Source organism: Cervus elaphus, chromosome 10 (genome assembly GCF_910594005.1).
Source record: "Cervus elaphus chromosome 10, mCerEla1.1, whole genome shotgun sequence".
NCBI lineage: Eukaryota > Metazoa > Chordata > Mammalia > Artiodactyla > Cervidae > Cervus > Cervus elaphus.
The window spans coordinates 51,313,664-51,331,244 of record NC_057824.1 but is presented as its reverse complement, the minus strand read 5'-3'; the positions used below and the strand labels follow the sequence as shown (position 1 = coordinate 51,331,244).

The 17,581-nt window shown below is 50.5% G+C and overlaps 1 long non-coding RNA gene across 1 annotated transcript; it reads right to left on the bottom strand.

Moving 5' to 3' along the window:
- Positions 1–5,649: 5,649 nt before the first annotated feature.
- Positions 5,650–8,884, bottom strand: LOC122702084. Its single transcript, XR_006343181.1, has 3 exons — positions 8,752–8,884; positions 6,208–6,362; positions 5,650–5,688 (listed from the first exon to the last, which is right to left on the bottom strand). It is a non-coding gene; the product is annotated as an uncharacterized LOC122702084 (long non-coding RNA).
- Between the last annotated feature and the right edge of the window lie 8,697 nt (positions 8,885–17,581).

Sequence of the window (17,581 nt, the reverse complement as noted above, 5' to 3'; positions counted from 1 at the left end):
GAGCATGAATGGCCACTGGGCTGCAGAAACATTAGTCTCAAAGTAGAAAGACCTAGATCCTGTTCTGCATGTGACACTTTGTAGCCAATTCCTCTCTCTGGCCTTGGGTTCTGCTTTAGAACAGGCCATTGACTTAGGAGCTCTCCAAGGTCCTTGCAGTGCTATGTGCTGTGACAGAGTTCCATGCGAGTTTTCCTGGATTCAGGGTCTGACAAGTGGATCTTCTGGGGACCCACGTTTCTCCCCCACCCCACCCCACTCCCCAGTCCTTCCAGCCTTTGCAGAGCAGACCTTTCAGTTATTGTCAGGAGGTCTGCATTTTTCTGTCCTCACCACAACTGATCATCCTCATTCTTGTTTCTGCTTTTTAAAATCTCAACTTTCATTTCCTGTTTCTTCTCCATCCTAACTTTGTCACTTCTCTCCCCGGGGTTCAGATTCCAGGTCCATCGCTTGCTGTGTGAGTCACTCAGCTCCTGTGTCCTTATCTACAAAGTGGGAATAACATCACCATCTGCACCTTTGCGTGGTGCAGAGGATGAAGTGAGGAAGTGCGTGTAGACCGCTTACAGCAGTGCCTGGCCCCAGTGAGGACTCATGCATTCCTAGTGTTAGTATCATCTCTGTGTAATTGGGCTGGTGAACTTGGCCATTTGCATCTCTGCTTTGTGAGAGTTCCAGAAACACTTTAGACTAAACAACCCTGGATCCAGCACCCTTCCAGATGATTGGTAGAGGGCTCCTTTCAGGATGATGGACATTACTGTGTATATTCTGCTGTTTGGGGCAGAGAGGCATGGCTGGACTGATGCTAGGATGGGCTGACTGGATGTCTCCAGTGGAGCTGAGGTTCTTCCCGATGGCTTCCCCCACCTGGCTTCCCCTTCCGTGGTAGCCTCGGCTCCCCTGAACCTTTAAGTTGAGCCTTGGTAGAGCTCCATATGTGGGCCCTCCCCTGCTCCATCAGACCCCTAGGCTTCCTCCACGCAGACCCCACTGTCCCACACGTCCTCCCCACCTTCCTCCTTCCACTGTCCATTCTCATCCCACCTTAAGTCTCAGATCAAAGGTCAGATCTTACCAAGGGAAAGTAGACCTGAGTCTACACCCTAATACTTTGTACATTCTCCTTTCTAGCCCCTCATGTGTCATATTACAATAGTTTGTCTTCCTATCTGTTTCCGTGACCACACTATGAGATCTCCAAGGGAGTGCCTCTCTTACTCATATTGGAATTTCCAGGGCTTTATGATTGCTCAGCGCACAACAGGTACTTGATTTTTATTAAAGGAGTGAATATCCCTCCCTCAGTCCCCCGGATAAAGGGTAAATTCATACATTGAGAAATGTTGGAAAGGCCTGAACAAAAAGGGCAGAGATTAGCAGAACTGACTCCCACACATCTCACCCCATCGCTGCATTTCAGCACCCCCATCAGCAATGTGTCATCCTCTCATGACACAGTAGGCTGTCTACCGTGAGCTAAGCTGAGGTGCTCAAGTTGTTCTTAAACTCTGCCATGGCACATCTCTGTTAGCCACTGATGTTTCCTTTCTCTATGGAAATTTTTTTTCACTGGGAGTAAACGCTTTCCCACAAGTGGTACACAGTCTTTTCATTTTATCTCTGCTTACAGCCGCTCCTTGCTCTGTAAAGCCAGTCAGTCAAATTTGGCCGTGAAACTGGTGCTCCTGGGGCGGGACCCCGGGCAGCCTCGCTCCTCGGCTTGACGACCCCTTCTCACCACCAGGCTGCCCGGCCCCCAGGGTGGCCGCGCCGTATAGCTCCTTTCTTCGCACTCTGCTGATGAAATGAATTTCAACACTTTCATTTTTCACCTGATACTTAAGAGATGAAGCAGCTGAAAATGTGGTATTTCCCCCATCTCTGGCAGAGAAAAACTTGCAGAAACACTGTGTAGAAAAGTACAGGTCAGACTTCACGTGCATGCCCAGATTCACCTATCCAAGGTCAGGCAACCGTGCCTTCACGTGAAGAGGGGATGTTTTGTATCCAAGAGAAAACCTACACAACCTCTGACAGGCAAACAGCGAGCTAAGCAATGTCACTGGAGCCAGTGACAGTCACTGTCGGCCGCCTGACCCCAACCCAGTTATGCAAAGTCATGTAAGCACGGCCGAGTCAAACGTTCTCTTGACAAACACTTTAGGAGTGCTCACTGTGTGTCAGGCCCTATTGCGGGTTCAGATTGGTCAAGAGACCTCTTCATGTGGATGAAACGTCCAATTAAGGAGAGAGGAATATGTGAGAAGGCAGGAAAGGCCTTCTGTAACCTGTAGGGGTTTATTTGAGTTGGGTGTATGCTAAGTCGCTTCAGTCGGGTCCGACTGTTAGTGACCCCATGGACTGCAGCCTACCAGGCTCCTCCGTCCACAGGATTTTCCAGGCAAGAGTACTGGAGTGGGGTGCCAATGCCTTCTCCGTGAGTGTATAAAGCCGGCTAATCAGTGGTTAAGGAGGATAAACTGATGAGGTCAGTGGTAAAGTTCAAGGGTCAGGAGTGGACCAAGAAGCCCAGGTTAATTTGCTTAACATAAGCTACACTCCAACAAACAAAATAAAGCTTGCACTCATGAGACTTCCCTGGTGGTCTGGTGGCTAAGACTCCCTACCAGTGCAGGGGGCCTGGTCCAGTCCCTGGTGAGGGATCTCGATCCCGTATGCCGCAGCTGAGACCCAGCACAGCCAGATAAACTAACTTGCACTCTTACCTTCAAGTCCCTGATATTTATATACCTGTCGGAATACGGGTCTGTCTATCTGTTCTCCACCAGAAGCCTTCCAGGCAGGGCCCACCTTCCACTTGCCTTATGCTTTACTCTGCACCCACCACCAGGCGATGCCTCCTGATCAGGAACAGTTTGAGGAGCTTCTCATGGCACTAAGTGAAGTGAAATGAAGTCGCTCGGTCGTCTCTGACTTTGCGACCCCATGGACTGTAGCCTGCCAGGCTCCTCCGTCCATGGGATTTTCCAGGCATGAGAACTGGAGTGGGTTGCCATTTCCTTCTCCAGGGGATCTTCCCGACCCAGGGATCGAACCTGGGTCTCCCACATTGCAGGCAGACTCCTTACCCTCTGAGCTACCAGAGAAATCAAATGGCGCTAAAGTCTCACAGAATATTCAAAACCAGATGATGATCTGTGTTAGACCTGCATAAAAAAGGAATGTTCTGCATATTTGACTCCAGGAATATAATTTGGCCAGCACACCAATTGTACCTAAAATGTGTTCATTGTCAAGACATTTACAGCCATTTACAGACAAGGTTTTTTACTAAGCTACTCCAGAGTGGTGTTTCCCATCCCAGACCCCATCAGCAACCTCTCCAGCATAGAAGTGGAACCCTGCCCACAGCCAGCATCACAGGTATCATCTGCCCTGGAAGAAAAGCTTAAGGAAATTCTACAGGTACTTTTGAGAGTAAAGCAATGCTCACTGGAAGAGATGCTAAGACGAGAGGCACACACCAAGACGTAAGGCCACGCTAATCATAGGGCTAGGTGTGCGAGACCAAACAAAGCATCATGAAGATAGTATAAGAGAACATCCTAACAATCTTGAGATAAGGGAGGATTTCAACAAAAGAGATGCAAAAAGCACCAACCTTAAAGGAAAAAATTAATACACTCAATTATTTTGTTATTTAGTCGCTAAGTTGTGTCCAACTCTTTGTGATCCCGTGGACTGCAGCACGCCAGGCTCTCCTGTCCTTCAGTGTCTCCTGGAGTTTGCTCAGATTCATGTCCATTGAGTCAGTGATGCCATCCAACCATCTCATCCTCTGTCACCCCCTTCTCCTCCTGCCCTCCATCTTTCCTAGCATCAGGGTCTTTTCCAGTGAGTCAGCTTTTCACATCAGGTGGCCAAAATATTGGCGCTTCAATCTCAACCATCAGTTCTTCCAATGAATATTCAGGGTTGATTTCCTTTAGGATTGACTGGTTTGATCTCCTTGCGGTCCAAGGGACTCTCAAGCGTCTTCTGTTTCTTTTTTTGTTTGTTTGTTTTTTTATCTCAAGCGTCTTCTGTACAAGAGTCTTCGAAAGCATTTATTATGGAAGCAACCTAGATGTCCATTGGCAGACAGATGGATAAGAGAGCTGTGGTACATATACACAATGGAATATTACTCAGCTATTAAAAAGAATGCATTGAATCAGTTCTAATGAGGTGGATGAAACTGGAGCCTATTATACAGAGCAGAGTAAGTCAGAAAGAAAAACACCAATACAGTATATTAATGCATATATGTGGAATTTAGAAAGATGGTAACGATGACCCTATATGCGAGACAGCAAAAGAGACACAGATGTAAAGAACAGACTTTTGGACTCTGTGGGAGAAGCCAAGGGTGGGATGATTTGAGAGAATAGCATTGAAACATGTATATTACATGTGAAATAGATCGCCAGTCCGGGTTCAATGCATGAGACAGGGTGCTCAGGGCTGGCGCACTGGGATGACCCTGAGGGATGGGATGGGAGGGAGGTGGGAGGGAGGGTCAGGATGGGGAACTCATGTATACCCATGGCTGATTCATGTGAATGTATAGCAAAAACCACCACAATATTGTAAAGTAATTAGCCTCCAATTAAAATTTTAAAAAAAGAAAAAATAATTTTTAAAAAAGAAAGCATTTATTCTCTTCAATTACTTTATTTTTTGATGATTTTTTAGTTGGAGTATCGTTTATTTACAATGTTGTGTTTCTGCTGTGCAACAGAGTGGATCAACTGTGCGTATACACACACCCACTCTTTTTTAGGTTCTTTCCGCACGTAGGACATTGGAGAGTATTGAGTAGAATTCCTCGTGCTATACAGTAGGTTCTTATTAGTTCTGTTTTACACATAGTAGTGTATATGTCAGTCCCAATCTCCCAGGTTGTCCCTCCCCCTTGAACTACTTTAAAATCAAAAACTTCTCTTGATCATTAAGAGGGTGAAAAGGCAAGCCACCTTGAGATCGACATGTACACGCTGCTATATTTAAAACAGATAACCAACAAGGTCCTACTGGATAGCACAGAGAACTCTGCTCAACGTTATGTAGCAGCCTGGAGGGGAGGGGCATTTGGGGGAGAATGGATACATGTAGGGCTGAGTCCCTTTGCTGCTCACCTGAAACTGTGGCAACACTGTTAATCAGCTATCCTCCAGTACAAAATAAAAAGTTCCAAAATGTTTAAATAAATAAAATATTAAAAAACAAACAAACCCCCAAATGGCAAACCACCGAGCAGGAGAAGATATTTGCAACACCTGTTGCCAACAAAGGGCCAGGATCTAGATTATCCAAAGAACGCCTGTCAATCAGTATGAACAAGACAAACACTTTAAAAAAAAAACAAAGGACTCGAATCAAATTTTAAGAAATAAAAAAGGGGGAAACTACAGATGGTCAGTAAATGTAGGGAAAAGTGCTCAACCTCAGCAAGCAGAGACATGCAGATAAAACCCACAATGGACACCCACCAGGAAGGCCGCATGGACTTGTAGGTTGATGCTATCACTGGGGAAATTGGTCTGACATCATCACTTATCTCTGATGCCGAAGCTAGGACTGGCCTGGGGACAGTATTGCCTTAGATCGTACACACAGCAGGAGCGGGTGCAAGAGCGTTCTCAGCAGCCTTGTCTGTCATGGCCCGAGTGTCCATCACCGCTAGAATGGATACATAAATGTGGTCTGTTTATTTATATGTGATACTATTGGTAACAAGAAAAACAGAATGAAGGACAACAATGCAACAACATGGATGAATCTTGAACATGTGCCAAGTGAAAAAGCCAAACCCTCAAAGAGGCTCATATGATCCTTTTATAGGTGAAATTCAAAAATAGGCAAGAACTTAATTATAACATTGAAGGATGTACGTTTAATGGTCAAAGTATAAAGACAGTGAGTACCGTAATGTTACCATAGCAACCAGGATGTAGATGCCTTTGGCGGCACCAAAGGGGCATACTGAGGCTTTGAGATTGTTGCCAACATTCTAGTTCTTGACCCATGTGGTGGTTACATGTTTTGCTTGAAAATAATTCACATTTAATCTTCTATATTTTTCTCTGCATTTTATATTTTACAATTTAAAAAGGTTCTTTTCTTTCTTTCTTTTTTTTTTTTGAAAAGGACGTATAGTTAAAGTGGCTGTCCTAGTTTTGCATGAGTGGGATGACTTACCAGTCACAGCACCACAGGATTTTCTTTCCTTTTGGCCTCAACTCTCAGCTTGTGGAATCAGACCCGTGTCCCGTGCACTGGGGAGGTGGATTCTTAGCCACTGGACCACGGGGGAAGTCCCCCACACATGAGTTTTAAAAAGGCCATAGCTGGAACTGTCCAGAAAAAAGACAAGACCAGGTGAGCTGGGAATCTGAGGCAGAGAGAGAATTCTGGGATGATAGTGACACCGATGATGAAGATGATGATAAGCTTGAGTTAAAAGTCATTTCCAGAAAAGTAAGGGCGAAAAACATCTTTTCAAGATAATAATTTATCCCAAATGTGGCTTGACAATAAGTACATGAAACCAAGTTAATAAATATTATAGACATGTATTTCATTGTCATCCTCAAAAAACTGAGCCCAAGTGAATCCCAGCTTCTCTTGGGGAAAGAGGAGGGTCCTCCGTGTTCACACAGCCCCAGAGCCCCACCTACAGCATCCTTGGGTTCCTGGAAGGAGAGTAATTTGCCCATTTTCACACCGCCACTCAGGATTCTTGGGTCGCAAACCAAACCATGAAAGGGAATCCCTGGTGATGGGTTTTGTTTAGCTTGTGGAATCGACACAGGGCTGCCAAACCAGGTTCAAAACAGGCAGGAGCCAAGGGCCCCTGAGAGCCCCGGTGGCCGTCTGATCAGGAGGCGTGTAGCGAGGCTTTCGGGGCATTAGGATTTCTCTGATGGGCAGCAGTTTAGTGGAGGCCAGAATACAGTGAAGGTGTGAGGACGCGGGGGAGGGAAGTGGACAAAGGGAACGTCAAGTGCGAAGGCCCGGAAGCAGGGACTTTGGCCAGCTGACTGGAGCCCAGGTGCAGGAGGCCCAGGGGGAGGTGGCCTCTGGGGCCGCGGCGAACCCGTGAGCTCATACTGATGCTCTGCAGGGACAGGGGACTGTGAAGGGTGCACAGGATGGTGGTTACCCAGAAGTGGAGGAGTACTGTGTGTGCATGCTAAGTCGCTTCAGTCATGTCAGACTCTTTGCGACCCTGTGGACTGTAGCCCACCAGTCTCCTCTGGCCATGGGGATTCTCCAGGCAAGAACACTATACAGGAGTGAGTTGCCATGCCCTCCTCCAGCGGATCTCCCCCACTCAGGAATCGAACCCAGGTCTCTCATGTCTCCTGCACTGGCAGGCGGGTTCTTTACCACTAGTGCCTCCTAGGCAACTGTGTTTAGGTTTCACTGATTTCATTGTCTACTCAGGGTGGCCCCTGAGGTCTCTGCCTCTCCCCCCATAAAACTCCTTCCCTGGAATGGGGGCTGACAAGTAACAACCTTTTAGCTGGCAGAATAATGCAAAGAGAAAGGGATTTTGCAGGTGTAATTACAATACCAAATCAGTCGAGTCTGAGTTATTCAGAATGAAGATTATCTTGGGTGATCTTGGCTCATTTATATAAAAGCCCTTTGCAGAAGGACCTCACTCTTTGAGGCGAGAAACTCTCTCTCCTGATGGCCTTGCAGAAGCAAACAGCCAGGCTGTGAGCAGCCCCCGGGGGAGCGCGGGCAACCTCTAGATCCAAGGACGTCCAGCAGTCACGAAGCCTGCACCCTCAGTCAGCAGCTTCCAAGAAGTGAATCCTGCCGGCAGTTTGCATGGACCGACAGCAGATCCTTCTCACTCAGACCTCCAGGTAAGGTTGCAGCCCAGTCGACTGCAAACTTGTGAGCCCCCCGAGCAGATGGCCAGTGAAGCCGAGCCCAGACTCCTGAGGCAGAGAAACTGTGAGATCACTGATGGGCGCTGTGTTCAGCTGCTAAGTCTGTGGTCCTCTGTTGTGTAGCACAGAAAACTAATCCAGTGGGCAGCTGCTAACATATAGGGGTGTTGTTCCTCCTCCCATTACAAAGTGACGCTACATACTGGCCCCCCAGAAAGCAGGAAGTGTCACTCGAGAAGCAGGAGGGGTCTGCCCTAGCACCCACACAGAGCAGCCAGGGAAGGGGGGGATCAGCAGGGTGCTCCCGGGTCATGCAGCCGTCTCCCCAGGTGCCCAGGAGGACTCAACCCTTCATTTCTTTAGGCGGCCTTATTAATTTTCATACAATACAAATAGAACAAACATAACTCTATAATAACACTAACAGGTCAAGTCACTAATTCATAATGACAGGACCGCGTTAGTCAAACATAAAAACCCAGAGATGGGGTACTTCCCTGGTGGTCCAGTGGTTAAGAATCTACCTTGCAATGCAGGGGACGCAGGTTCAATCCCTGGTCGGGGAACTAAGATCCCATATGCCATGGGGCAACTTGGCAACTGAGACCTGATACAGCCAGATAAGTTTAAAAAAGAAAAACAAAACACCCAGAGATGGGTTATGTATTGGCCCAAGAATTTCGCTTGGCTTTTTCCATAAGAAGTTACAGAATACCATCAAGCAAGACTTTATAGATGGCATTGTTTTAGAGGAAATACAAGCTGGCAAAGAACTGAAAGCTATGTGAAGGGTTTGAGCTTTCAATTCTGATCGATGCAGCAAATGACATTTACTTACAAACAGCAACTTTAATCTGATGGCCTTGGGAAGAGCAGTCTAGATCCAGCCCCATCCAGGAATTCCTCCATCTATAACCAAAATGCCTTAACCCAGCTGATGAGAGATGGTGTTCTTCTTCTCTGGGGCCTTCACTCCTGGAAAAGTATCAAAATAAATATAACTGTAACCTGAAAAAGATATTTGAAAAAAAGAGGGAATAATGAAGATGTTAGTTTAATTCATGATGTTGCTACTTGGGGTAAGAGATTGGCTTGGTAATCATTGCATTGATATATGCTTTATTCATTGTCTGAGGTGTTTGCAATATTCAAAAGAATCTAACCATGCCATACTTAAAACTGCAGGTTACATTGTATAAGAGAACTGCTTTAATGTGTTTGTAATTGTTATTTAGATGTTCCAAAAAAGAGAGATTTGTAAAATCTGGTTCACTGAACATGAACTGAGTTAAACAGAGTCCACAGCGCATGGACACTCCTGGGAAATCATCAGCAAGGGAAAGGGAACTGCAATCTGATCTGAGGGGGGACCTGGCCTTTGAACGAGCAGGGACAGATATACTGGTCAGACAGAGGACAGAGATCATGGGATCTTGAAGGAGAAGCAAAGATCTCCAAGGAGAAAAAGCAAATTGCACAACAAAACAGAAAGGTGAATCCATGTGGGGGAAGAGTCAACCCTTGTCAATTACACATATGCCTGTTTTTGTTTAGTCGCTAAGTCTTATCCAACTCCATGGTCTGCAGCCCACCAGACTCCTCCATGCATGGGATTCTCCAGGCAAGAATACTAGGGTGGTTGGCCATTTCCTTCTCCAGGGGATCTTCCCGACCCAGGGATCGAACACACATCTCCTGAGCCTCCTGCATTGCAGGCAGAGTCTTTACCACCGAGCCACCTGGGAAGCCTCGCATATACATGTAACAAGAGCGATGACAATTCCCACCTTAAACCATTCGCCACAACGTGTGGGTTGGGGGCGGGGAGGGCAGTCGGGTCTCGCCTGCAGTCAGCTCTCCTGCGCAGGGTCCCCAGGCCGCCCCTGGGCTCCGAGGCCACCCCACACTCCGCTGACAGTCGCTCACTCAGGTGGCGTGTGTTGTCTCCTCTCATAGAGATCCGATGAAGTGCCTCATCTTACTTGAGAGTCCCTTGGCCTGCAAGGAGATCCGACCAGTCCATACTAAATTAGGAGATCAGTCTTGAACATTCACTGGAAGGACTGTTGCTGAAGCTGAGGCTCTAACACTTTGGCCACTTGATGCAAAGAACCTACTCATTGGAAAAGACCCTGATGCTGGGGAAGATTGAAGGCGGGAGGAGAAGGGGACAACAGAGGATGAGATGGATGGCATCACCGACTCGATGGACGTGAGTTTGAGCAAGCTCTGGGAGTTGGTGATGGACAGGGAAGCCTGGCGTGCTGCAGTCCATGGGGTCACAAAGAGTCAGACACGACTGAGAGACTGAACTGACTGACTGGCCTTGTTTTACAGGTGAGGAAACTGAGTCAGAAGTGGGCTCCTTCTTAGTGGGCCAGGACCCGCAGCCCCGAGATGGAAGAGTAGGCTGTGTCCGCTTTAAAAGAGAGACCACACCATTACCCCTGCAGCAGGCTACAGGCCCGGGTTCCTCCAGGTAGGAAGACGGAAGGAGGCCTGTTATAGGGAAGGGCGCCTCTCCTAAATGAGAGGTGAGGGTTACCTAGTGGGAGGCACCAAAGACCCAGTCCTATGCCTCGGCATCCAGCTCAGCTGATTGTAATCGTGTGAATTGCAGGGAAAGCCCAGCCTTGGAAGCGGGTTCCTCGGGCCGGGCAGCCCGTGGGGAGTCCCGGGAACTCGCCACATGGCGCCACACCTGTTAGCACTTTTCACGGCAGCAGCTGAAAGTACTGACAGTCGTGATCACGGGACACGCCTCTGGGCTCCTCTCGCCAGCTCCACGCACAGACCCCAGCGCCCTGCTCCTGGTGGAGCTGCAGAATCCCATGTCCTTTCCTTGGGTCTCCGTGGAAACCGAAGAAGGAACTTGTCCTCGGAAGCAAAGCAGGAGCGGCGGGCCCATTCAAGGGGCCTGCTTCCTGGAGCCTCAGCGCTCTGCTTGCTGACAGTCCTCCCCCGCGGGTCCCCGCCGCCCTGGAGGACGTGGGCGAGCGCCTGGCGGGCCTTTGTCGCGGTGCCTGCCGCCGTTGGACCTCCCCTGGCCGGCTCTCCAGGCCCTGCGGCTTGGGCTCCCGCTGCTGCTTAGTCGCCGAGACTCCTCTGCGACCCCGTGGACCGTAGCCCGCCAGGCTCCTCAGTCCATGGGATTTGCCAGGCAAGAGTACTGGAGTGGGTTGCCGGGTCCTTCTCCGGGGGATCTTCCCGATGCGGGGGTCGAACCCACGTCTCCTGCGTGGGCAGGCACAGCCCCCGGAGAAGCCCCCCCACTCGTCGTTTTTGTGTTAGTTGCTCAGTCGTGTCTGACTCTTTGCGACCCCGTGGACCGTAGCCTGCCAGGCTCCTCTGTCCATGGAGCTCTCCAGGCCAGAATACCACTCGTAAGCCGTGGTTTTTATCAAGGACCCCCTGAACAGTGGTATGAAACGGGCTCCTCTCCAAGCGCCCCAGCTGCCAGAGGTGGAATCCGGACTGGGGCTTCTTCCCCGCGGTGGCGGCTGCAGGCTCAGAACCTGAGAACCTTGGATTGTGAGGCCGCATTCTGTGCCCCCAGGGGCCGGCCGGCCCCACTCCCCCAGGCCTTCTGCCCGCGATGGCCCCGCCCCCGGGGCCTTCTGCGTCCCTCATTCATGTCGCCCCCTGCCTCCTGCTCTCTTCTGGAGCCTAAGGGCGCTCTTCCCGGCCCCGTCCGTGGGCTCCCTCCTCCCGCCCAGGGGCCTCTCGCTGAAGCCAGCCATGTCCACCGTGCAGGCGGCAGGTAGGAGCGGGGAGGGTGGGCCTGGCCGGGGAGGGGATGGAGGAGGGGTGGGGGAGAGGGTCCCTTCTCCTTCCTGAGGAACCCTGCCCATTTTACAAAGCCAGGGCCGCGTGGTTTCTTCTGCTTCTCTCTGCGGTTGCAGGAAAACCAAGTTGAAGGGCTTGCTGACAGAATAATGAATGACCTAGAGAGCGGGGATCGAGGCCCTCCCAGGCCCTGCAGGGCCCTGACCGATCAGGCGCCGGGGGGCGGCCCACAGAGGCCCCTTCCTGACCCCAGGCCGTGCCCTCTCCTCTCGGTGTGCGAGTGGTCATTCGCTTGCCCCCAACCAGAGAGATGCCCAGGTGTCACCAAATTCACTGCTCTGGTAAAGGGTCCCAAGTCCACGCGGTGGCGGATTTCAGAGAGAAATCCTTTCTGTCAGTCTGAGTACCTTTCACTGACGTCTGGCAGAGGCTGGAAATTCTCCCCTGAAAGATGCTCTGTCGTCACAGAAGACAGAGCGGGTCCTAAAGAGCAGGCATCGTCTTAACAAGCGTCTCCCTACTATCTGGACACTGGCTTTTTAAGACTTTTTCAAAGCGCACCATTTTTACATCTTTATTGAGTCTGTTGCAATACTGCTTCTGTTTTTATGTTTTGTTTTTTTAGCCATGAGGCATGTGGTAGCTTAGCTCTGGACCAGGGATCAAACCTGCATCCCTTGCGTTAGAAGGTCAAGTCTTAACCATTGGACCACCAGGGAAGTCCCTGGGTCCTTTGATTTTGTAAAACCGGGAATGGCCTTCGGGAATGATCCAGCCTGAGGGGTACACCTCATGGTCTCTGGGCCAGAGCTCAGTCTGGAGCAGAGGGACCTAGGTGTGAACCCTCACCTGGGCAGGCGACCTTGAGCTCCGTTAAGACATTCATGGAACATCCAGCAGGTTCCAGGCACTGGAGATGCAGAAATAAGACACAAGGGGCTCAGTGGACCTGACTCAGTGGGGAGATGAACTCTCTCCCCCAGGTTAGGGTGGTACCCAAGTGTCACAGCCCTGATACGAAGTGGGGGTCCCTGCAGTGTCCACGCACACTCAGAGTGGGACACACGTGGACTTCACCCTTGAAATGGCGATTCTGTCGTGGAAGGTGATGAGGTGAACCTGCCCCCAGGAGAGGGGACACTGTTATAGTCCTGAGGGATGCTGAGTGTCTCTGTAAGGAAGCCGGGCTTCCAGAAGCGAAATGACTTGTCAAGTCACACGGGGAGCATGTGGGACAGGCAGAGTGGGGACCAGAGCACGCTTCCTCCCACAGCGTCCAAACGAGCTGAGGTTTCCCTGGGCTCTTCCTACCTCCCGTCAGGAAGTCCCGGAGAAGCACCCTGCTCTGTTCCTCTGAACGTGGCAGTGATGAAAGGCACTCGATTCACCTTGCGTGTGGTCGCCACCAACATGTGGACTTCGTGTTTTAGCCCGTGCTTGGTCTAGACACGTCAGTGACATCTTTTGATACTGCAGGGCTGTTCAGAGGTTTTGAGTACAGCTGCTTGGTAACTTAGCCAGAAACTTGCCATCTACTATTGACTCTGTTCTTGTGAGAATTACTAGGAAATTCTGACTTCAAGAGATGATTTCTGTGTTCCACTGCACTAGTAAATGTGTTCTACCCAGCAGGATTATGCAGTGAGGAGCACCTCTGAGAGAACGAAGGGTGTGAAGGTGTTTTAGATCTTATTTTTGGCTGCAGCGGGTCTTCGTTGCTGCGAGCGGGCTTCCCACGGCGGTGACTTCTCTTCGTGGGGAACACAGGCTCTACCACTTGCAGGCTCAGTAGTTGTGGTTTGAAGGCTTAGTTGCCCCATGGCACATGGGATCTTCATTCCTGGACTAGGGATCGAACCCACGTTTCCCGCATTGGCAGGCAGATTCTTAACCACTGATCCACCAGGGCAGTCCAGTATGGATTTAAGTATAGTAATCCATCCAGGCGGACCCCAGAGGTATTTTGGGGTTTGGTTCACCACAGAAAAGTGAGTGCATATAAAAGTTATGCTTACAACACCCTGTAGTCTGTTAATAGCACTATGTCTAAAAAACTTACATACCTTAATTTATTAATTTTTTTATTGAAGGATAGTTGCTTGACAGAATTTTGTTTTCTGTCAAACTTCAATATGAATCGGCCATAGGTATACATGTATCCCCTCCCTTTTGAACCTCCCTCCCCATCCCCATACCTTAATATAAAGATACTTTATTGATAAAAAATACTAACCATCATCTAAGCCTTTAGTGATCACAGCTGTGACATCAAAGATCACTGATCACAGGTCACCATCACAAATGTAATAATGAACCAACTTGAAATATTGGGACAGTTACCAAAACGTAAAACAGAGACAGGAAGTGAGCATGTGCTGTTGTAAAACTGGCTCTTGACAGACTTGCCATGGGCTTCCCTTTCTTTAATTAAAAAAAAAACAGTATCTGCAAAGTGCACTGGAGGTCTGCCTATGCTTTCAGTAAGACTCACCACGTGACTTGCACAAAATTATTGCCTGTGTGGTATAAAAACATCTGTGCTTAATTTATAAAATATTTAGAAAGATTTGTCTAGTAGAACTGTAAGGCTTGCCACAGGCTTACCATCAAACTGAAAACTCAGTGTTTATCTAAGAGAAACATTTAGCAAATATTTGGTAAGGGCTTTCTCTGAGCCAGGCAGTCTGTAATCAGTTACAGTCTTGGATTTTGAAATGATATTTGCTTCCTTCTTTTTTTATTTTTTTGCCACAATCCCAACCATGTGAGATTGTAGCTTGAATGTGTGAGCAGCCCATGTGATGGGTTGCAGCACTTCTCAAAGCCTGCCGGAAAGGGCACCAACCTGCTTTTGGTTTCCTCTGACTACAGCTGAGGACAGTTCTTGGGGACTGTCAAGGTCTGCAGGGAGGACAGTGTCAGCTTCCCTGCCCGCCCCCCGAAACCCCCCCACCCCCAGCCAGGGGACAGCGCGTCCACTGCCCGACCACATCCCCTGCCGAGGGCTCCCAGCAAAAACGTGCACACGTACCAGTTAAAACCATATTCTCACTTCTGTGGAACTGGCAATGCTAAAATATATATTTTGGGGGGTTAATTTACTCATGATATAAAACTGGATTAGGAGCAGAATTTCAGCGATCTGTCTGAAAAATATGCCCAGGAGGGAGGTATTTTTTTTTTTCCTATTTTTAAAAATGTTTGACTTTGCTGGGTCTTCCCTGGGGCGTGGGCTTCTCTCTAGCTGCGGCCCCCTGGCAGCACACGGGCTGCTCATGGCCGTGGTTCTGCTGCTGCGGAAGCGTGGGCTCTAAGGCCTGCAGGCTTCCGCAGTCACAGATTCTGGGCTCCAGAGCACAAGCTCAGTTGTTGTGGCACACGGCATGTGGGATCTTCCCGGAACAGGGATCGAACCTGCATCTCCTGCACTGGCAGGCAGATTTTTTACCGCTGTGCCACCAGGGGAGCCTGAGGAGGTGTGTTTCTGTTAAAAGGAGCGCCCTGTGGCTGGCTTCTCTGGCGCATCTGGCATGGAGGTGCGGTTCCTTAGGGTCACAAGTCCACATCTGGGGTCCAGAGACCCACCTTCTGTGGCTTGGGGACCGGGGAAAGGCCCCGCCACTTCTCTCTGCCCGGGCTTCCTCGTTAAGCGGTTGGGGGATGCCGGTGCCTACTTCTCGGGATGGCCCCGGGATGAGCTGAGGTAGGAGGTGGCTTGGAGGTGAGGTTACTCCCAGAAGCTTGTCTTGCTTCCTGTTTCACACAGAGGCCATCGGAAGAAAGCGTCCCCTCTGCCCACCTGCATAGGCACCCATGTGTCCAGGATCCCGCCAGGGACCTCATCCCCTTTCTCCTCCCCCCCCACCAGCCCTTCCTCCCACTCCCCCTCAGCATCTGATTGTTCCCAGCAACTTAAGAACCTGCTGTTACTTCCCCTTCCATTCAAACACCCGAAAGCTAGCAACATACAAGAGCTGGTCCTTCCAGGCTCCTCGTGGGTGGACTCTCCCGCCTCCTTCCAGACCTGCGCACCTTGCGGCCTGGCTCGCCTTGAATACCAGTGTAACACGCCCCGCCCCTGCTCATTCTGCTCACCCAACCCCCCACCCCCCATTAGAGCATCAGCTCCGTGAGGTGGGGGGTCACTAGTGTTGTTGCCTCCTGGGGCAGAGTGTCTGCTCCAGAACATTTGAGGGTGAGCAGCCACTGAGATGGTCTCAGGTCTTTACTCGAAGAGCAGAGCTGCTCAGATGTGCATGCCTTCCTTTGGTCAGCGTGTCTTCATGGTATGTGAGTTTCAAGTGTTGCTGGGCTCCTTCACCTCCTTACCTGTCCACCCTCGGGGCTCCCTTGTTTTTTTTGGATACCTTTAAAATATATATTTATCTGGCTGTGCCAGGTCTTAGTTGCAGCATGTGGGATCTAGTTTCCTGATGCGGGATCGAACCCGGGCCCCTGCATTGGGAGTGCAGTGTCTTCTCTGCTGGCTTCTCTCAATCCACATCCAGGCCCTGGCACCACCTGAGCCAGAAACCTGAGCATCCGGAGTCTCCCGTATCCACTCTGGAAGCTGCCAGGTCTTAACAGGCTGTCCACCTCTCTCACACCTTGACTCTCCTCCCGTCTCCCCAGCTGTTCCTTCCTCACTGACTCCCCAGCCTCCTTTCACTCCACCACCGCCAATCATTTTCCTAACAGTAAACCTGATGCTCCTGCTGCCCCTTTTCGGCTCCCAGCAGTTGGGCCTCCCCTTGGGGCTCTGGCCAGGTCAGGCGACTTGGTGTCTCAGCAGGTAGTGGCTGCTGCTCTCTGGATCCCAGTTCACTCTTCCAGGCATGCTCGCCCCCAGGCTTTCCTTGCAGGTGAGGCAGCCAGGGCCCCTGGGCACCTCTAAATGACCGCTCAAGCCTCACTGCACTGCCTTTGTGAGCTTACTGTCTGGCTGTTTCTCTTCTGCGTCCCTGACCAGTTATCTTTCTCCCTTGCCATCTGTGCTGGGGTGGGGGAGGCAGAGCTGGGAGAGCAGGTCACCCCTGGCTCAGCCAGGAGTGATGGGGAGGGGGGCCTGCTTGTTGGGAAACCCCACGTTCTCTCATTCACAGATATGGGTTTCCAAGCTCCAACGGAGTCACCGCTGGGGGTAGAAATCTGTTACAGGAAGAGAAGGGAGCCAAAGGCTATGGTTCTGTGGAGTTTGATCTGTAAACAGAGACATTGGAAGAAAGGAAAATTAACCCTGAAACTGGAGGGACATCTGCCAACTTAGCTGGAGTCTGATAGGAAAGGCTTGGGGGTGGGGCAGGGGAAGGATGCCCCCCACCTTGTTTCCACAGCTGACCAGTATTAGGGGGCCTGCCTGGAGCCCACTTTTTCTCTCTTCTTGGCGAAGCTTGGGGTTGACCCTCAGTTTTCCCTGGGGCGTGGCAGGGGCTGTTGGTTTCCCTGCTGTCACCCTATGTCTGGTTACAGCTCAAACTCCTGGGAAGGCACGGCCTCCCTAGACCTCTGCTGGCCGGAAGTCCCTGGCCACTCAAGTCCAGCCTCCAATCTGGACTGGGCACCCCCACCCCATGCCAGCCAGGCCCCCATCTGGCCCCCTTGTCCCTCTCCATAGGCTTGTTGGGAGGACCGCAGTTGAGCAGTACTGGGATAAGACAGGTGTGGATAGGGTCCCAGGAGCTACACTCCTGATAAAGAATCACGATACTGTCTTATGAAAAGTTAAAAATGAGGTGGGGTCTGAGAGTTGTCCCTGAGCTAGATCAAGGTGCCGGTCAGGTGAGAAAGGCTGCGAAACCCCAAATGCTGCAGACGGCGGGGAATGGGTGCGGGGGGTGGGGTGGCGGCCACGGTGTGGCCACAGCGCGCACGTCTGTCAAATT